Source organism: Symphalangus syndactylus, chromosome 22 (genome assembly GCF_028878055.3).
Source record: "Symphalangus syndactylus isolate Jambi chromosome 22, NHGRI_mSymSyn1-v2.1_pri, whole genome shotgun sequence".
NCBI classification, from domain to species: domain Eukaryota; kingdom Metazoa; phylum Chordata; class Mammalia; order Primates; family Hylobatidae; genus Symphalangus; species Symphalangus syndactylus.
The window spans coordinates 69814072-69836821 of record NC_072444.2 but is presented as its reverse complement, the minus strand read 5'-3'; the positions used below and the strand labels follow the sequence as shown (position 1 = coordinate 69836821).

The 22750-nt window shown below is 36.7% G+C and overlaps 1 long non-coding RNA gene across 1 annotated transcript in view; it reads left to right on the top strand.

The window, feature by feature from the left end:
• The first annotated feature begins 649 nt into the window (after nucleotides 1-649).
• Nucleotides 650-22750, top strand: part of LOC134735607 (uncharacterized) — a 48323-nt gene continuing 26222 nt past the window's right edge. Inside the window, exon 1 of the long non-coding RNA XR_010118869.1 lies at nucleotides 650-731. This is a non-coding gene — a long non-coding RNA (uncharacterized lncRNA). The remainder of the gene's footprint in view (nucleotides 732-22750) is intronic.

The window sequence follows — 22750 nt, the reverse complement described above, 5'->3', positions numbered from 1 at the left end:
CAATAAATCTCTAGTTCGTGCATTCAGAGGCTGCACTATAATAATGATAGACTATAAATCACAGAAAATATGTTACCTTTATTTTAGGACAGTCAATAGCTAGAAATAGTGCTAACCAATAGCACAGATGTCTAGTAGATACAAAAACGAAGGTTTGGCAGTTGTTTAAAAATGGGAAGTACAAGGATTTGACCTGAAATATATTAGAAAATAGCAGCAGTTTCATAGTTTTGTCAGGTTTCCAGTTGCATTTCACTATTTCTTTTTTAAATCCCATGTTCTGTTTTGGAAGGTAGACTGCAATTTTGGAAAACTGAAAAAATTTCTGTCATGCATTTCTAAAATAACGTTGTAAATATTTGTAGATCATATACACATACATGAGCTTTTATGTAAATTTGTTTTTCTTTGAAAGTTTAAGGATAATTGAATGCTGAGAATGGAAGTAAAATGAGGCTGTAAACAAATGGGAGGCTCCCGCAAGGACCCATGGGGATTGGAACTAGGCCTTCCATGTGCCAACTATTAGCTAATTGTGAGATGACACTGACTGAACAGACTCATGATCCACATCCCAGTGTCTGCCTCAAAAGAGCTGTTAGAAGAAGAAAATGCTCATTTGTTGCAACTGTGACCAAGTTCTCTGAAATCCAATAATGGGCAGCTGGAGATCCCTCACATAACTGACAACACTAAGGGTCAAAGAGGCTTCTGATACCCCTGAGGGAGAGGTAAGAAAAAGCAGACTAAGTATTTTAAGTACATCAGGGTTAACAAGCTATAATTTACTACCTTGTTGATTTTCTTGCTTGATGGAAGTCTGTAGAAACTGGGAACTTATGGAAAAGTAAATTACACTTTTTAAAAATCCTCTTTTTTGTCTTTCTCTTTTTTTTCTTGTGCCCCACTTTTTTTATGGTGGTGGGAGGGGGGATGGCCAGGAAGTTAGGCAAGTTGATTTACTTAAGCAGTTGAAACTCTAGAGAAATCTGATCTTAACTTCCCAGAGGTTGGAAAGTAATGCTGTTTCCTGCGATTCTCCATTTCCTGGGTTTAGCAGGGACACAGATCCCAAGAATTAAAATATGATGAGAAACTCTGTCCTCCTAAGATGTTCTCACCCCGGCAGGAAAGTACCATACCAGAAATTTCACAAGAAAGTCTGCTCTCATGAGACTCACAGCCAGACTTTTAACCATTTTGATAAGTTCAGAAGAGCTTCCATCAAAAAGCTTTCAAATGCCTGTCCCCAGTGACCCCACAGATCCCTTTGAGAGCCACCCAACACCACTTCATAGTTCCCATAAACACTTGGACCTTTCCCTGTGAAAGCTGACAAGTTTTCCCGAAAGTCCTTACATACCACACTCAGCCTCATCTTGCCAAATGTGCTATCTCAGTGGAAATTGCTGGAACTTTCCAGACAGATTTTATGCTACAGGCAAAAAGCACCTCAGTCACCAATGTGCCCACACCGTTTTCTGAGACTGTCGGTACCTACATATTTCATACACGATGTAAAAAGTCCCATGCTTTTTTTCCTCCCTATGTAACTAAGTATTGCTCTCATAATACTTTGTGAAAAATGTTTCATAACTATAGTAATTACTGATGTCAACGCCCCTGTTAATATTCTGGGTCTGCAAACATTTCACATCAGATCTGCACATGGAAAGGGGACTGCTCACCTCTACTTTGTAAATTAGCTATATGATTTATCTGTGGGAAACATTTCAAAAATATAGATTCAGAAAGACATCTACCACATGATGGCTTTTCCATATGGCATCTCATAATTATTTTGCTGTGTGTGAACATGATGAAAACAGTTTCATAATCCTCCAAGGGTCAGAGTAAATTATTTCAATTAGACATATTTCAGAGCAAACATTACCTTAGGGTTTATTAATAATATTACCTGAGAAGGAACAGCTGCCTTTTATGCATAAAAAGCTGTCAGCTTCTTACCGCTCCATACTATAGAAACCCTTTTGTGACTTTAAAAAAAAATGGCAGATTTTCTCATGCTTTACCTAAACACAGAACTTGGCAGCAGGGACCTGGTTGTAATCCTCAGCATGGGAGCTGGTGGGTGGATTTTTTTTTCTCTATAAACTCTTCTATAAACCACACCAGTCTCCTGGTATTTATTCTGGGTAATGCTAGAAATTGTACACAGATCCAACAGGCCATGTAAAGGAGTTTTGTAACTTCCTGAAGCCCTTTCATGCAAAATCCTTACTCTGAATGCAATTCCAGAAAGACGGGACATTACAGCAGCTTAAAAGGAAAGGTTTGCTCTGTTGTCTTTTTCTCCTCTACGTTGGGGCCTTGCATATATGAAATAGGTCAATTGGGGCAACATAATAACAGCAATTAATATGAAATTAATTGACCTATATTGAAAATGCAATGCCCATTGAAATGGCTTCAGAGCTAAATCACGTAGATAGCTATATTAATAATAATTAAGGATTGGAATTTTTCTCTGTAGATGGGTTGTCACTTTATAAGGGTTAGTTGGAGCTACATATTACTGCAGCACATCAATTAAGTTTTGCTTTATTATAACCACTAGTCTCTGAACATGCGTATTAAAAGATCTCAAGGCACAGAGTCTATGAGATGTGTGGAAAACAGATTAGAAATACTCTGTGTGTCTAAGAAATGTATCATCTTATCACAAGCTTTTCTTGCCTCCCACCCCAAGATAATGACATGATGACAATGATAATGTGATGATGATAATGATTATAATAATGGGATGATGATTTTGATAAGGGCTTCTCACCAACATGTCCTGCTTTTGGCAAAACTTTCCTAAGGCAAATGCATATTCATCTTGGCAGAACTGGCAAAGAATGTATTTTTTAGGAATTTGTTGCCGGTTGGATGAAAGATGGTATGGTAGGTAGTAGAATTAGTCAACATCAACTATTCAAATATTACTCTCTTGGCATTGAGACCCAGTGAGGCTTCAAATTCTCAGAGGATCTTAGCTGAGGCAGTATCTGTGACCTTATGAGTATTTTTTGAGATAAACTAATTTAAGTAGTGTGACTGAAATTTTGAAGGAAACTTAAATGTAAACACACATCTTTCAAATACTTGCAACCAACATTCCTTTTCACAAACATACATGAAGCCATAGATAAAGCAGTCCTTTACCAAAGACAGCAGGGAAATGCTGTGAGGAGAAGAGGGTAATCAGAAAATTGTCTTATATTTGTTTATTTTGCCAATGAATATTATACAGCTGTGGGTGAAGCACTGCATTTTGAGGAATAGAAATGAAAATTGCAATCAGAAAGGTTATTTGCATTATTCATTTCTATTTCATTTTAGGAAAATATCAATAAAAATGGGGAACATTATAGAATTTGAAAGAACCCTTGTATTATATTTTCTACATTCCTTACAGAAGGACAGAACATCTCATATGCTTTGTTGCAACTATTCCAGAAAAAAAAAAAAAAGACAAACACCATAATCATTGCTTCTCCATCCTACAATCTTATGCTTTCCAGGTCTCCTTTTTTCTCTCTCTCTTTTGGCACTCTAGCATGTCAGATTCTTGTTTTGTACTTGTTTTGACCCCAACTAAATGGTGGAGCACTAATAACCAAAAACAGAGCCATAACTGGATCAGGAGAGATCTGAAAACCTAATCATGCCACAGATGAACCATTGGCAATAGTTCAATGCTTACTTATGGCACCAATTTATTTCTTCCCATAGTGGCCACCATCTAAGTAAATGAAGCATCATCTACTCAGTAGCTCAGAAAAACAAAAACAAAACAAAAAAAAACCTGAGAGTCATCGTTGACTGCTCTCCTTCTCTCACACCCCAAATCCAAATCAACAGCAAAATGGTCAGTTCCTAATCAAAACATATTTAAAATTCAACAACTTATCATTTCCATGGCTATCGCCATAAGCGAAGCCAGTACCATCATTTTTCTGTACTACTGCAATAGTCTCTCAGTACTCCTCATACTACTTGCTTCTATGATACTTTTACTCTCTATAATTTGGCCTCCACACAGTTGTCTGTGATCTTTCTAAAAGATATATTATATCATGTTCCTACCCTCAACCTTCCAATGCCTTCCCATTATACTTAGAATAAAATTCGAAATCCTTATCATGGCTTCTAAGTCATGAGATTCTGACAACCACTCTGACTTAATTTCCTATCATACTTCAACTCACTCCCTGCACTCCAACAACCCTTGCCTTCATATTCCTCTACACCCCAAAACCCTTCCTATATCAGGGCTTTTACTTTCTGTTTGGAATACTTGTATTCCAGATATTTGCATGGCTCACTTTCTTTCCTCAACCACCTTTCTACCCAAATTTAACCTTCCAGAGGATAACTTTTACAATCCCACCTAGAATATTCTGCCATGTCAATGTCTGTAATGGTTAAGTATTTTTTTGGAGGTGGAGACAGAGTCTTGCTCTGTCACTCAGGCTGGAGTGCCTTGGCACAATCCTGGTTCATTGCAGCCTCAACCTCCTGGGTTTCAGCAATCTTCCTGCCTTGGCCTCCCAAAGTGCTGGGATTACAGGTGTCAGCCACCACACCTGGCTGTAATGGTAAATTGCATGTGTCAACTTGAGTGATCTAAGGGATGCCAAGAAGCTCATAAAACATTAATTCTGGGTGTGTCTTTGAGGGTGTTTCCCAAAGAGAGTGGCCTTTGATTTGGTAAACTGAGTAAGGAAGATCGCCCTCACCAATGGGTATGGGCATCATCCATTCTGTGGAGGGCCCCAGTAGAACAAAAAAGTGGAGAGAGGACAAATTTTTTCTCTTTGCTCAAACTGGGACATCCATTTCCTTCTGCCCTTGGGTATTAGCAACCCTGGTTCTTGGGCCTTCAGAACCTGACTGGGACTTACATCATTGGCCCCCAATTCTCAGGCCTTTGAATTTAGATTAGAACCTATATCTCTTGGCTCTCTTGGTTCCCAGGCCTCTAGGCTTGAACTGGAACTGCACCACTGGCTCTCCGGGGCCTCCAGCTTGCAGACAGTAGATCATAGGATTTCTCAGCCTCTATAGGCTTCTGAGCTAATCCTTCATTGATAATAAATCTCTTTCTATATATCTGTGTGTGTACATCCATCCATCTATCTATCATCTGTCTATCTGTCTATCCACCCATCCACCCATCCTTCCATCCATCTATCCATCTATGTATCCATTTATCCATCTACATCTCCCATTGGTTCTGCTTCTCTAGGGAACCTTCACTAATACACTATCCTTTTACCTTACTTCATTTTTATTGTTAAAACATACTTGACAGTTTAATATATATGAGCTACATTTATTTACTTACTTGCTTACTTAATTATCATATATCTTCTATCAGAATACAAGCTCCATGAGGTCAGAGACTTTGGGAGTTTACTTATCACTGTATTCCTAGCACCTAGAACATTTCCTAGCACATACTGGATACTAAATAAACATCCATGATCTAAATGATTATATTTGACTCAATTTAAAGGTTTGAAATACATGAAACTAAGATAACAACAGGACATGTCATGTAGTTTCATCTGCCCTTTTTCCATGTTAAGGGAAGTAAATGTGTATTCAATCGTTATCTAAAAAACTGACAAACCCACCTGAAGGTAATAACATGTATTGTCCTTAACTCCATACCTACTCCCCAAATACCAGGTAATGCACTGACTGTCTTTGGGTTTATCTACTTCTTCTCAAAGTATCTTGTCTACTTTTCATGTTTAACTCTGAGATCATAAAGTTTCAGGTTCTGCTTGTGTACCATTGAAAGACTTGAACTACATGTTCTCCAAGATCCCTTCTAGCTACATAATTCTACTGAAAATGTAGAGAAAGGTAGAACCAGTGGTGACTCAAGTTATTTAATATGCCTCTATGTTCTAGTTTATTAGTTACCCTGTCTATAATTTTAATATGCAACTATAGTTACTTGATAGCCTAGATTTTCACTTCGTAATGGAATACAACTTACAACGTTATGCATTCTCACCGAATGTCCCTGATAAGTCTCACAATCAAAAGAATGAGTGGTAATCAAAAGACTAGAAAATAGCCCTGATACCTAATGTGTCATGCGCTATTCCATTTAAGCAGGTTGTCTTCCTTTTGTAATTTCATTGCCCAACTTATAAAATAAGTTTGATGCACAAAACACCTACTGAAATCCTTTTAATATGGTCTTATTTCCAGGACCATATTCCAGGTTTCTTGGAAGAAGACATTAAGAGTGATTTTGATAAGTCAAGTATGTCAGAATAAGAGGTAGCATTGGTCAGAGGGAGAAATTGAACACCCATGGAGGTCTAATAAAACCTTGGCCAAAAGCTCAGGTGCATATAGAGCCCTTCAGAGTTCTCCTGCCTTAGGCGGAATATGATGGATATTTACATCTGCCTCAATCAATCATTCTATCAGGGCAAGGAGTGGGGTGGGGCAAGAACATGTCTTGGAACATGCAGCTCACGTAAAACTTTGGAAACCCTGGAGGAGCTGACGAATGGAGGCTGTCTTCCAGCAATTGAGTCAACAAGTCCTATCTTGTAGAGGGATTGGGGTGACACATTTCCATCCCTTCTGGTCACAGAACCATGTAGCAATTCCTCTTATATGTTTTACGTTAATGCAAAAGAATAAGATATGTCCTTTATGGGCACTTTTCAAAGACCACTAATATGATACTCTATGTGTATTACTGTGCATTCTATTTTCAATCTATAATGGGCAATGGTAATAAACATTTATGATCTACGCTGAGGTGTGCATGAATCTGCAAGTGCCCATGGGCTTGTGTGCATAAGAGAGCTTGAAGTATGTCAAAGGTCATTTACAGACTAATATCCAAAATAGAACAGAGCAATTACCAATTCATAAATTGTGCTTTGGCTAGACTTCTCCTTTCTAGACTTTTCCAGAGCATTGCCTTTAGCTATGGGCCTACTTAATTGGCGGTGTTTGAATTTTACAAACCTCAGATCTCACACTACTGTAAAGGGTTCATCAACATATTCATACATGTAGCTATCATAAAAACAGATGTTTACTTAAAAATAACATAATTCCTAAATTTTTCTAAGTGTTCTTTGCTGTCATTATTATTTGGCCTGGAACTACTAATCATAGAATACACCGTAATTATTCTTCCCTTTTTGCCCTTTCCACTTAAATAGTTTAAAAATCATGTTGGTCTTTTTTTCTCTCATTTTTTGAAATACTCCACCAATTGGCTTAGCCCTTTTTTTTTCTGTGTCACCTTTTAATACAGGTTTTCATCACCTCTGCAAAAGGGATTTTTTTTCTCCCCAGTGAAAAAGATGGATTGGTAAGCGGCCCTACAGCCTATAAACTGTTTCCTTTTAATTCAGGCCTGAGCAGTTTGGCCTGGCTCACATTCAGGTAGTATATAACTTGTCTGAACTCCTTCTAAAGGGCCTCCTGCTTGTGCATTTATGCCTGAACACTTGGGTGAGCCTTGAAACAGCCTCTCTACAGAGTGATGGGATGTTTGCTCACCTCCAGCCCACATTGTAATGAAGCATGCCCCTTGCTTTTAAAATTCTGAGGTTCTGACCTTTCCAGGTGAGGCTTTCCCTGGAAATGGCCCCCTGAGGCTACTCCCAACTGCATAGTTTATGTGTGGGACACCAGTAACTATGTTCACTCTTAAGGGTTTTCTTTCTCTTTACGTTGTCAGCTGCTTTCATGTTCCAACATAAAGGCCCACACAGGAAGTATTAGGAGAGATTTCTAGACCTCCTAAAGCTAAACCTGGTAAAGCTGTCCTTTAACATTCAAATACTCAAAATCACTTAGTGTAAATTACAAATTTTGCAATAGTATATTGATTTGAAGAAGAGTGGTATAATATGCAAAATAACAAAAGAAATTTTTTCATCATAAATGTCATTGCCAAGAACAGGAACTGATGTTACTTGGCTTTGATCTTTGTTTTCTTCCCCTTCCTCCACTGCTTAATTCAATATGTATCCCTCCTTTACATAATGCAAGAACCACTCCTCCAACTCCTTCTTAATTATAGACTATTCAGGGATCCTGGATGTCCTAGATAGAACCAGTATATTTTGGCATTGTTTTATTCAAACCTCTACCAGGTACTGCATGTTCAAGACAATTTTCCTTTTAAGCGCCCCCCGCCGCCCCCACCAAAATCAGACTACATAGATAATAGCTCATTCAGTAATCAGTAGATTATGAAGTGGTTGAAATGTATTTGAAAATTAATGGATAGATTGAGACAAAGAGGCTACTCAGATTCCTTTGATGAGATGATACAGCAACTTACATCTAACCTAACTGTCTGCTACTCCCTCTCACCCAATTAACTATGCAATTGCAAATTTTATGAAAATATTTCAAACTATATTTATATTACGGCCTTGTCAAATACAGTTTTTAAATAATTTTGGCCCAGGATTGAAGATTTAAAGGAAAAGTGAAAACTTCTCTGTCCTTTATACGCTACCTTTTTACCTAACACTTGGACTACCATCAATTATTCTGCTCATTTTGGGGGGAAAAGTGAGAAGAGTTATGGAAGGATAATATTTGTAAAAGGAGACAGCAGCACATCATGACAGACTTTACAGCATGTTTCTGTGCTAAGCCTACTACACAGCAAACTAAACTCAAGAGGGTCCTGTCCTCTACCATCTGTGACTGGAAAAAGAAGATAAGAACAAATAAAAAAGCATTAAGCAAGGATTCGTCAATGTGGTTAGATATCTAAAAATGATAGTTGTGAAAAGGTATCTGTGGGATGAACTGCAGTCTCTCTTTTAAAGTGTTATGTAAAAAGAATTTAAATTGTGATCATGAAGTATGACTTTAGGGAGCCAAACAAAGTCTTGTCTGAGAGAAAGACCAGAGGATGAGCTGGTCAAGATCCCTCTTCCCTCCAGCACAGTGAGTCAACTTCATATTAACCATTCTCTGATTAGCAATCTTTTTTATTTTTCTTTTCTTGGTTCAAAACATTTCCATAAATTGCAATTATTTCCCACAGTGTCAAATATATTTTCCTTGACAAAGGTGATTATTAGGTATTAAAGTCTAATCTCATAAGAAATTTGTGAATTGTTAAGCCTATTTCTTAACTAGTCAAGAGCAAATCCTTCCTTCTCACAACTTTTCATGCTAATGTTGCATGTTATCACCTGCATGTCAGCAGAAAATTCTTTAGGCAAAGATGGTCCCTTCAGAAGAGAACAAGGGCAGTTACTCTGCTCTAAATGTATCATGATGGACTTTGATCTTTCCAGTCACTCGAGATATCTTTTATTTTTACCCAGAAAAAGTAGTCCATATGTTCAATTGTAGAGATGAAAATATTAATTTAAACCAAAAGCATATTGCAGGAAAAGCAATCTAATTACAAAAAACCATTTATACAGAAAAAGCATACTTTCAAATAAAGTAGTGAAAAGGTCACCACAAATCTTTATAGGCTAAGAAAATGGAATCAAATACATAATGTTAAAAATGTACAGAAACAGTTTTTATGGAGGACTAACACTGTTCTCTGTTATTGATGTCTCTAGTAGATTAAGAGAAAAATAGAGACCATTTGAAAATTAACTAATATAGTTAAATTAACAAATATACTTTCAACTGGGCACAGTGGCTCATGCCTGTAATCTCAGCACTTTGGGAGGCCAAGGTAAATGGATCGCTTGCACCCAGGAGTTTGAGAGCAGCTGAACAACAGGGCAATATCCTATTTCTACAAAAAATGCAAAAAATTAGCCGTGCATGGTAATGCACATCTGTAGTCCCAGCTACTTGGGAGGCCAAAGTAAGAGGATTACCTAATCCTGAGAGGTTGAAGCTGCAGTGAGCCATGGTCATGCCGCTGCACCCTCCAGCTTGGGTGGCAGAGGAAGACCCTGTCTCAAGAAAAAAAAAAAAAAAAAAAAAAAAAATAGAAAAAATAAAATAAAATTAAAAAATATACTTTGACTATAAACTCTACAAAGAATATAGAATATACCACATTTATAAAACATGCAGAAAAAATAGGCATGTAGAGTTTCAGAAAATATTTTAGTATATTCCACAATGCAGAAATTATTTAGGGTACATTTTCTGACTAACATAAAATAATATAAGAAATAATAATAAAACGCTAAAGAAACAAAACAAGCAAAAACTCTAACCATTAGAAAAGTTGCTATAATTTTTCTAAATAACTTTGTTCAGACCAAAAAGAAATAAAAGTTAACAGTTAAAGATAATTTAGAAAATAATAAAAATTAGTATATTACATTTTAACTTTTATGAGATGCAGCCAAGGTGGTATGAAGAGACAAAATCACAGCCTTGTAATATTTTTGCAATTAAATAAGAAAGAAAATGAAAATAAACCAAGAGTTCAATTCAAGAAGTTAGAAAAAGAAAACCCACTTAAGGGGAATAGAAGAAAGATAACAGTGAAGATAAAAGCAGAAAATGATTTGTTATAAAAGAAAAAGATAATAGAAATATTAAATAAATTCAGGAAGTATAAAAGAAGAGAAAAATTTCCTGCAAATAAAACCCAGAGAAACAATGATTGAAATTATAATGATAAATACCTGTGATGTATTGTGTACTTTTTATGTAGCAGACACTACACTTAAGATTTGCCTATTATTTCAGTTAATCCTTAAAACAAAACTCTAAAGTGTTTATTTCTGGGTTTTTTTTTTTATTTTTTATAAATGTGGTCACTGAAGTTGGGGGTTTCACTTGCTATTATAGCAAAGCTTCTTATGTATCAATGATGGAATTTCAAAGAAGAATCCTCTCACCCTTACTCCAAAACCTGTGCTCCTAACAACTACACTATTTTTAACAAAATCATATGATAAAGATGGTCATGGAAGATTAAAATGCCTAATTCTAATTAGTTTGATAATTTGAATGAATTGGGCAATTTTCTGATAAAACATACATTTATCAATTGTACCATGTTTAATTAGACAATCCATATATACAAGTAAACATTGAATTAATTGGATATGTTACAAAAAAATTATCTCCAAACATGCTCTAAGCCAAAATGGTATTTTATTTTAACTAATGAGCTTTTGCTTTTAAATGTTCAAAGAACAAAATTGCTGTCCTTATATTACTTATCCTAGGATCTAAAAATAATAAACAGTAGTTTTTAAATTAAATTTTTACTTATTCATTATTTGAGACAGGGTGGTTCTTTGTTGCCCAGGCTGGAATGTAGTGGTGCAATCGTGGCTCATTGCAGCCTCAACCTCCTGAGCTCAATCGAGGGTCTCACCTTAGCCTCACAAGTAGCTGGGGCTGCAGGCATGTGCCCCCAAGCCCAGCTAATTTTTGTATTTTTTGTAAAGATGGAGTTTTGCCATGTTGCCCAGGTTGGTCTCAAACTCTTGGACTCAACCCATCTGCCCACCTTAGCCTCCAAGTGCGGGGATTACGGGCTTCAACAACCCGCCTGGCTAGTTTTTTAATTTTAAAAATTACATATATGGTATCAAAATTTGATAAGGATAACAAGAAAGTAAGGAGATTATGCATTTATCTCAGTTACATAGATGTGAAATCACCAAATACCAGCACTATTATGAAAACATCTGATTGGATAAAATGAAATCCCATTACTCGTTAACCATGATATAGAAAAGCTCTTAAATCATTCATCAGCCTCACCTTATTGTGAAATTACTAGAGATATTCTCATTAAATTCAGGAACAAGGGAAGAATTCTCATCATCATCATCATTGCATAATAAAGTTAGGAAGGCCCTGGCTAATTAAACAGCCAGTGAAACCATTTATAAGAAACAAACAACATTTGGAAAGTAGGAGATAAAACTATCTCTATGACTAGACCACACCGGAAACAAAATACATACCTTACAAATTCAAAATTAATGAGTGCTGATGAGATGATCCAACGCAACAGAAAAATGATACAGTCTTTAGCTTCTTATATATTATAAATAACCAATTTGTTGGAACAAAGTCCCACCTGCATCTAAGTATGCCTAAGAGCAGAAAAGAAGGACTAGATCCCTGCAAGTGGAAATCCCTGTGGCATGCTGCTGACAGGCTGAAATTTCCATGCCGTCTCTATTATTCACAAACAAAATGTTACTGTGGTCCTACTAGGCACCAGGGTCTGTCCAGATGTAGAGAAAACAGCATTGAAAAGATCCGGAAGATATAATTGTAATGGAGCTGATAATTGATTGGGATGAGTGGAACAAAGGATCATAAAAATGAAAAGTAAATAAACTGAAAATGGAGTGAAATATGCTATTATGAATAAAATGGGCTAATGAGGTGGAGACTCAGGGAGTACTTTGGGTTGGGAATTCAGTCTTTCCTCAACAGGTGACATTTAACCTGAGAATTGAATGATGAGAACTAGCTATGTGATCAGGTTGAAGAGAATTCCAGATAGAATCTTCTATGTCGACTTAAAACTTTATTTAACTTTTATGTTGTATTTTATAATACTATAATACATGCATGCTTCTTTCAATGTAAATACACTGTGGACTTTTCCTCCGAGATTAATGTCATATTCATTGAGAAGTCCATTCAGACAGGCTTCTCCATTTAGTCGCTTTGACTTCAGTTCATTTTGTCACTTCTTATAAACTAGCTGTTAGACATTGTTCTCCTCCTCTTAGCCAATATCCTTTTCCTCCTTCCCACTTTACTCATTAATATATGCAATATACTTTCTCATCTTATCTCTAACTCTCACCCCCATCTGAACTCATTACTGAAATGAACGATGGGGTGTCTCATTTGACATATTACTTGTTAATAAAAATTGTGATACCCAAGTGGCCTCAATAAATTGTATTCATACAAATTAAGGAAATATCAAATCGGCTGTTTCAAAATGTTCTTTTTTACCCCTTATCATTCTGACACACACCCCTAAGAGGGATCATTTTAAAAAATATATAAGAATATTAAAATAATTTCATTTTAATTCTGATAGTAAGATGGTAGCAGGTTAGATCTTATTCTTCTCTCCTCTCTTGGACTCTATGAGGTAAGGAAAATAGCAACAACAAAATTCGTGAACTCCATTTCCAGGGAAATAGCAAGATAAATTTCAAATTGTGTAAGTGTCGATTAAAGCAGCTGAGGCTGACAAAGCCTTTCAGAAATCCCTGCGGAAAGAGGCAACAGAAGCAGCAGTAGACTACGAAAAATGGGGTGGCGTGTTGGGTGGTATAGCTGGTGGTAGGAAAACCTAGCAAGTGCCAGAAAAAAAAAGTACACCTTCTATATAGGAACTATGTATTCTTTGGTGATAGTGGCCATGAAGACACTACCGAGCATGGGAATGAATGTAAAAGCACTAACGTGGTGGATTAGGTTCTGAGGGAAGCATGGGCTACAGAAGGGGTTCATACTAAGAAAATGTTCATCAGTAGACAGTGAAGTTTCTAAGAGTTTTTAGGGTGTTTTCACTCAGCAATCTCATAGGAAGCCTAAGATAAAGGGTTAATCTCAAAGAGATTTGTAGACATGGCTTTTCTCTAATGGAGTATATTATTAATTGATAACTAAGAAACCAAAAACTGAGCCAGGAACAGGAGCTCATGCCTGTAATCCCGGCTACTTACGAAGCTGAGGTGGGAGAAGTGCTTGAGGCCACAAGTTCAAGACCAGGCTGGGCAATATGGCAACACCCTGTTTCAAAAAAATTAAAAAAGAAAAAAGAAATCAAAAACTTTTTAAAGTAATTACATTGGGTTAGACTAAAATGGACAGAAATTGTACAAAATAAGAGGGCTTTGAACCTCAAAACTTCTACAGCCACAGAGCTGGTTGAGAAAGCTATTAATATGTAGATGTAAATATTGGCAATTTCTATCGGAAAAGAAAGGATAACTCAAAGGGAAGAATCAGGAACCCAGAGGGTATAGCCAAGACTCATGGAGAATCATTTTTAGGGAGTCAACAAGCCCCTAAACCATGCTGGATTTCAGAAATTGCTGTGAACCTTATACAACTGGATTACTTGATGTAATGACTCTATCTCTATCCCACCCCTGCATATTGTGGCAGGGGGAAGCAAGAGAGCAGAGAGTACATGGACCTCATTTAGTTGACAAAATTCTGGACTGCTAGCTGATGCCATAAGAGAATGAAACTTTTGCAGACCTTAGGAGGAGATGAAAGTATTTTATATGCTAGAGAAAGTAAACAATTCATGGCCAGAAGATGGAAGGTGTAGATTAAAGACAGCTACAAATTATTTTCTAGCCTTCTCTTTCAAGTATAATTCCTCTCCACTTAAATCAGGGTTGACCCTAGTGCTTGCTTACTGAATCGAATGCAGGTAAATTCAACTACTTCTGAGGCTGAGGCTAGGTCATAAGAAGCCCCTCAGAGCTCACCCAGTCTCCTTGTAATACCCCTATTTGAGCCATGAGCTGCCATATGGTAAGACTGAATACCCTGTTGAAGATACCACCTGGAAAGGCCCTGAGACCACATGGGAAGGAAGAGGGTCCCAGCTGAGCTTAACTTCTTGGCCCATCTCCACCAGGCCACCAACATACAAGTTAAACTATTTTGATACCTTCGGACCAGCCAAGCTAGCAGCTGAATACAAACAAGTGATAACAGTTAACAAAATATGGAGCAGAAGAACTGCCCAGCTGAGCCCTACCTGAATTCTTACTCCCTACATTGTGAGATATAACAAAATATTGTTGTTCTACGACACTAAGTTTTAGGATCACTTTTTAGGCATCAATGGACAACAGAGCATCCATAGTAATGTATATAATATGTACACACTATGTAATCTAAAAGAACAGGAGACTAAGGGTCTTACAGTGAGGTATAATTTTAAAGCTAACCACTGGAAGACAAATACAAACCTTATAAAACATCAAAGTCCCATCAAGAAAAAAACAAAGAAAACAGACTAGAAAAAAGGCTTAAAATGCACACACACGAATACTTGCTATAAAATCTTGCAATGAACAAATGTTTCTAGACAGCAATTTGTCAATATGTAGCACAAATCTTAAAATTGACTATATATTTTGATCTGAGAATTACATCGGAAAAAAAACTTCTAAAATAAATTTTAAGAAATGTATGTAAAAGTTTATGTACAACGTTGTTTGCTGAATAATCATTTATAATAGTAGAAACTTGTAGTCATCATTACTACCCGAAATATAAAATGATTTAATAAATTATGGCTTATCATATAAAAGAATAATGTGCAACCTCTGAAAAACATGTTTTTAAGAATATTTAATAGCATGAAATCCATGCAAAGTATAACGTGAAGTGCAAAAGAGCAGAAAGCAAAACTATATGTAGAGGATTATGCAATTTTATAGGAAAATGAAGCACTAATTAACATACAGGTACAGTTTTTTAAAAAGAAAAAACAAAAAACATCAGTAATGTCACCTACAGTTAATGGGAATAAATTTTTGTTTTATTCTATATATTTTAGGGATACTCACTAATATTTCCATATATTTTGTTAAAATTATAAAAATCTATTTTAAACAAGCAAACAGGTAAATCATCAAACTAAGGATCTGCCATCTTTCACAGTGAAGCTTTCTACTCTCCCTTCTATAATTATGAGTTGGATTCCACAAAGAGTGATGGTTAAATCAGCTCAACCAACATTAACACCCTAAGAAGACATATCTGGAGCAAAATCCTGAAGCATATTTATTCTCTATATTTCTGGAATACTTATTATTCTTGAGGTGTCCACAGATGTCTGGTTAAAGAGGAATTGTCTAGTTATGTATCATTTTAGGTACCTTCTAGATTCTTCAAAATCGAAAGGCAAAACCTTGTTCCTGGGGCCATCATGTAGCCAAGTGACATTTCCTACTAGATACTGAACTCTGAATACATATCACTCCACACAACATGGAGATATCTTATCTCTGACAAACTGTGTTGTCTTTATTTAATTAACGGTCTCCAATAAATCCCTGATAATTTGAATATAATTTTCAGTACCCCAAAACATTAAAAAAAGAAATCTTTCTGAGCCACTACTCTTTCTTGGTTTTCTGTTATTGTTAACTCAGTTCCTTTTTGCACATAGAGTAGTTTGCAAGCTGAATTAATTTCAGGATGTTAGGTAACTGTCCAGTCTTTTCCATGCCATTGCCTCCTAGGATCATGAAAGAGTTAAATCTCCTCCAAAGTCACCATCTAAGAGTACATACATGGGAGGAGCATCTGGCTCATTATTAGATTATGTGGGCACCAGTCAGCATAGAGCTCTGAGCAGACTAAGTAATAGCAGTGGAGGCATAGTTGTGGAAAAGCAACCCACAACTTGAATGGCCAGGACACAAAATTACTCTTTGGTCTTGGCACAGAGATAGGCACCACTTTCTTTTCTATGCAGCTCTTTTTACTTCAAAAGAAAAACATTCAAACTCATTAGCTTACATTACTTTCAATCAAGGATCTAAAAATATGAAAAATTTTAAATGCTGAGATATATTTTCTTCTCAGATCCTACCTTAGGTATTTCATTTTCTCATACCCTTTCATACTCTCCCACCCAGAAAGGAAAAAGAAAGTGCCTGGTATTTCACCGGACCTGAAGTCAGAAGATCCTAAGTACCACAAGAAAGACTACTCTTTTGATATTTTTGGCAAGCACCAGGATTGGATGTTCTAGAATTCTGGCCAAATTTTCCGTCTAATTTTGCCGACTAACTTGTGAGGTTCTGGGCATTTGGAAAGAAACAGATAAGCAACTCAGCATCAGACTTTTAAAAAAATAAAAAATAAAATCCAGACACTAAAGGTCTTCAGGCTCAACACAGGTGGTATTTTTACAGTTCGCAAAGTCCTGTTGCCTGGACTCCATTGAGAACTTCTCCATTGAGTAGTTTCTCTGAGTAGTCACTCAGAGGTCATTGCAAGCATCAGTGGTTCCTCTCGCTAAAGAACAGACACTCTGCAGAATCAGAAGGGGATTTCCGGGTTACTTGATGGGTCTAATAATCAACTCTCTAGCCACATCTAGACTCCACACTAGCTGTTTGACAGTCGGACTTTATGCATGCTTTGTTTGGGAACACAACTGTGAATACAACTTAAAATGTAACTGTAACTTGCAAGGCTTCAGGGTCTTTTCACTTGCATGCTTTTCCCTCTACTGAATATTCCTCCCCCAAATATTTGCATGGCTCACTCCCTTACTTATTTTAGGTATCTTCTTTTGATCATATCATCAGAAGACCTCATTGACTACTCAATACAAAGATAAAAATCCTTCTCCCTCTTCTAACCCAAATAAGATTGACAGATGTAGGGGCCTGGGTGGGAGGAAGGGTGCCCAGCTATATTTGAATTTCAGATGAACAACAAATATGCCATTTTTTATATAAGAATGCTCCAAATAATGCTTTGGACATACTTACACTAAAAAAATTACTTGGATTTATTTGGAATTCAAATTTAACTGGGTGTCCCGTATTTTATCTGTCAAGTCTAAACTACCCCAATGTTCCCTTTTCTCCCTCTATTTTAGCTTTTTCCACAGGATACATTGCTACCTGACTTGTCACATATTTATTAGTTATTTTATCTGTCTTCTGAGCTAGACTGAGGGCAGGGCACCATTGTATTCTAGCACCCAGAACAATGCCTAGCATGCGAAGATTTGTTGCATAAGTGGAATGAATGAGTGAATGTTGATACACTACTATGTAGAGCTTGGGGATGTGGTCTGTTTGCTCTAGGATTATCCTCTTCCTCTGCTACTCCATCCTGGCGAGAAAAGGGCAGGTTCTGAAGGCCTGGTTTGGCAGCTATAGGCTTCTCGGAAAATTCTGCTTATGCTTCCCCATTGTTCAGGCTTCCTTACCAAGCCCTAGCCAGTCAGTTTATTTTTTTCAAGTTTGCCTGGTGCTTTATACAGAAACCAAGGAGGCGGAGTAGTTTGGAGATTCTTAGCGGGCTGTGTTTTCAGAAGGAAAAACCTTGTTGGATAGCAAATGTCATTCTGAATTTGTTCAATGTCAGAGCAGAGCTCACAGAAAGTCATTGTCTATGTCTGACACAAATCTTTATTATGCAATTGAAAATGTTCTCAGTTACTCTAACGTACTTTTAATAAAAAGTTTAATGTGTTTTTATTTCTTCCAGGCAGTAGGTAAAAAGATGTCATGCAATATTGATTTAAAATCCTACCAAGTTTGCCCTTTTTTCTAAGTCATTTTTTTCTTTGAAGATAAATACACACCTTCATGGACTTTGTGTATGAGTATATATTAAGATTACTTTATGTCAGGAAGTAAATTGCTATTCTTTTTATTTTTAGGAAAAAATATTATCTTTCCATTACACATTAACAATGAGAAGCAATATAATATACTATCTAATTGAAATTAGTGTTAACATGTATACATCACATAAAAGTGTTCATGAACTCATCTTTAGGTATAACCTGAAAAAAAATCTGCCAAGCAAGAATCATAATATATGAAATTCTGTAGTTTAAAATATTAACTAGAAATAAGATTAAAATGATGAGAATATAAATGATTTCATAGTACTCAAGTTCATTTTACATTTAGGGAAACATAGGACATAGAATAAACATAAAAATCTGCTATAGATGGTGTAATTTTTAAATTACAAAGTTTCAAGTTTCTCAAGTCCCAAACACTCAAGTCTCTAGCACTTTGAAGTTAACAGTTACAATTTAAGATGCAAACAACAACTATTTGCCATAAATAATCCATTAATAATAAAGTTTCAGCTTAACCACTAAAGTAAAAACTTGACTTTTTTTTTTTTTTTTTTTTTAGAGAGAGAGTCTTGCTCTGTCACCTAGGCAGGAGTTAAGTGGCGCAATCTCGGCTCGCTGCAACCTCCACCTCCTAGGTTCAAGCAATTCTCCTGCCTCAGCCTCCTGAGTAGCTAAGACTACAGGTGTGTGCCACCATGCTTGGCTAATGTTTTGTACCTTTAGTAGAGATGGGGTTTTGCCATGTTGGCCAGGCTGATCCTGAACTCCTGGCCTCAAGTGATCCACCTCCCTCAGCCTCCCAAAGCGCTGGGATTACAGGCATGAGCCACCACACCTGGCCCAAACTCAACTCTTTCTATGGCTTTATAAAGAGTTGGTTTTCCTGCCATGTATATTTCCCAGGTAGTTCCACCTTGTCTCTATTATCTAATGTTTTATCTTGAAATTTCAAACATAGTTTTTGCTCTTCAGCATGTCTTGCTTCTATTCATCACCAAGGGCTCTTCCCAAACTCACTGTATCTTTGAGTCCATAAATAACCTGATCCCCATCTCAACTCTGGAAATCTGATTTCACTTCTTCCTTTAAAGATAATATAAAATCACCCTTTAACTTTTAGTTCAACCATATATAGGCTTCCATATTCTCCAAGCATGTTTTTCTCTCTCTGAACATTCCTCATTTTATTATATTTATAATAAAAATATTGCAAAATTTATTAATTATTATATGCCAGGTATTTTATATGCAGTTGATAAATTGTAACTTATTCCTAACACAACCATTGAATGTAGGTCCTATTATTATTTCTTTCTTCCAGAAAAGTAGCATGAGGCCCACAGAAACAGAGTAACTTAGAATTCAGCCTGAGAGTATAGTTCCAGGGCCCTAGCTCTCACTCACTGAGCTCTAATGACTTCCATTGACTTAACATGTATGCTTCCCCACCTGACTGTGAAAGCCTAAAGTTCAGTGGCTCTTTATTCATAAGCCTTGTATCTCCAGTGCCAGGCATAGTTCCTGTATCACAGTAGGAATTATATAGTCTTGTTAAATTGGAGGGAAGAAAGGACAAAGGGAAGGAAGGAAGGAAGGAAGGAAGGAAGGAAGGAAGGAAGGAAGGAAGGAAGGAAGGAAGGAAGGAAGGATTAAAGCAAAATATTGTGCTTATTTAGACAACTCAGTTGGTATTTTACTCTTTCAGCATCTTCTGAGACTGCTCATCTATTCTACCAAAGACAAACAAAAAGCAAACAAATCAAAACAAAACTTTCACCTACCCAAAGCAAATAAATGAACTTAAGTCCTTATTTAAGTATAACTCATTTCTTCTAGGACACTGAACACAAGACACCTAGAGGTTAACACACTATGCTTTCAGTCAATCTGTTACTTTTAAAATGTTTATTAAATACATATTGAGTCAGCCAGTTCACAGGGTGTTTGCCCTGTTCTGTTTTCTTTAATGAAAAAAAAATCTTCTATCATACATAATTTATTAATTATATTACCTGTTAATTGTCTGTCTTACCCTTTTGACACATAAACTCCACAAAGGTACACTTCCTTGCCTTATTCGCTAAGGTATCGTGGGCACCTACAACCATGCCTGACATAAATTACACATTCAATAAACATTTATTAAATGAATGAATCAGTGTGAAAAGTTATAGAAGCTGAACAGATCATGGTGCACTTAGAAGGGAACGGAATTAGCAGAATTTGGGGTCCCACTGGAGACATATAGTGAAGAAAAATGTAGAATCAAGAGTCACTGAAAACATGGATGATATTACCAATAACCCAATGGGGAATACAATAAAAGAGAAAAAGAGTTTGGAAAAAAAAGTTGGGAGTTAATTTTGACCAGGTTTAATTTCAGTTCCATGCAGAATATCCGGGAGAATTCCAGTAGGCAACCAAAATGCCTCACTACCTCATTACTAGCAGGCAAAGGCCATAAGTATCAAAGTATTCAAACCCTAATTAAGAACATCAGTATTTGTGACTGAGTTTGCAGTAGGTGATTCCTTGCTCTTCAGCCTTCTGCTGTGAAACTATAAATAGGTTGCACTATACAATTGAAAAAATAAGCTATATTCCTTAGAATTCAGTGTGTATGTGCATTTATGTGTATTTGTGTGTGTGTGTGTGTATGTGTGTGACTAATGTAAGATATGTTGAGTATAAAGTAAAGTGCTACTTAGTTTATTAATAGGAAGATTGAAGGGAGCCAGTTGATGGCAGTTTTTTTTTTTTGGTCCTATCCATTAAGATCACGCTCACTAATTTAGAGATAAAATAGAGAAAATGGAAAGACTTTCAAGACACAAAATATTGCTAAGACAGGATGCAAGAAATGAAGAGAATTTATAGAATCAAAACTACAATTGAAAATTGAAATTTTGGCAAGGAGTAAGGACAGCAGAAAGGGGCAAGAGCAGATGTACAGAGATCCTTTAAGGAACATAACAATGTCAGTGGTGTACAAATTGTATTACATTGATATTCTCAGAAAACGTAAGGCAAGTGCATCAGTCAGAGTTCTCCAGGGAAACAGAACCAATAGGATATATATACCCTATGTTATATCAGGAGCTGTGTTTTAAGGAATTGGCTCACAGGATTATAGAGGCTGGCAGGCCGGCAAGTCTGAAAGCCATGGGGCAGGCTGACAGGCTGGAAACTCAGGCACGAGTTGCTGTTACCGTCTTGTGGCAGAATGTCTTCTTCTTTGGAAAACTTCAGTTTTTGCTCTTTTTTTTATTATTATTATACTTCAAGTTTTAGGGTACATGTGCACAATGTGCAGGCTTGTTACATATGTGTACCTGTGCCATGTTGGTGTGCTGCACCCATTAACTCATCATTTAGCATTAGGTATATCTCCTAATGCTGTCCCTCCCCCCTCCCCCCACCCCACAACAGGCCCTGGTGTGTGACGTTCCCCTTCCTGTGTCCATGTGTTCTCATTGTTCAACTCCCACCTATGAGTGAGAACATGCAGTGTTTGGTTTTTTGGGGCCTTCCATCTTGGCTTTTTGGGGCCTTCCGATGATGGGATGAGACCCAACCCTGTTATGGATGGTAGTCTCCTTTACTTAAAGTCAACTGATTATAGATGTTCCCCATGACCTGGCAACACCTCACTCCATGTTTGATTAAATAATTGGGTCCTACAGCCTCACCAAGCTGACACATAAAATTAACCATCACAGCAAGATCATATCCAAAATTCAGGTGGAGTAAAAGTAAAAAGATTCAGCTGTTCTAGTTCCCAGTGTGTACCTTACTATTTATTGAAAAAGGTGGAGGAGGGAAGAATGGGTGAGAGAGAGTGAGTTTGTGTATGGAAGGCACTAGCTGAGGAGACAATGAGTAGTGAGAACATAAAGCACAGAACAGTGGAAATCTAGAATATCACTGGGCCAGGAACCAGAGCACCTGGTTTCTGCATTCCCCATTTGTTAGTTATTGTAATTTGGTCACCAGTAACACAATTTATCTGACCCTAAATGGAAATATCTATAACTGTTCCATACACATCAAAAGATAATTTTTCAAGTCAAATTAGATGAGATGTGAGTTATTTTACAAAACAAACGTCTTTATATTTACACATATATTATTACCACTATCAAGACCATATAAACTGAAGTCTAGGTTACTTCAGTAGAGATGGAGTTGAGTGAACATGTGAACTCAAGAGATATGTTACATTCAACATTTAGAACAGATTGTCACCAAATGCCACTGTCACCAATGCTGCCCACTGTTCCCTCAGCTTTATTTATTGAAGCTGCATGATTAGAGATCACTGTTCTCATCACAAAGCACCAATATCCACTTTAAATTAAAACTATGAGCTGAGCAAATATGCATTGCATCTACCAGGCTATGGTGATCAATATGAAATTAACATCTATAACTTCAAATGAG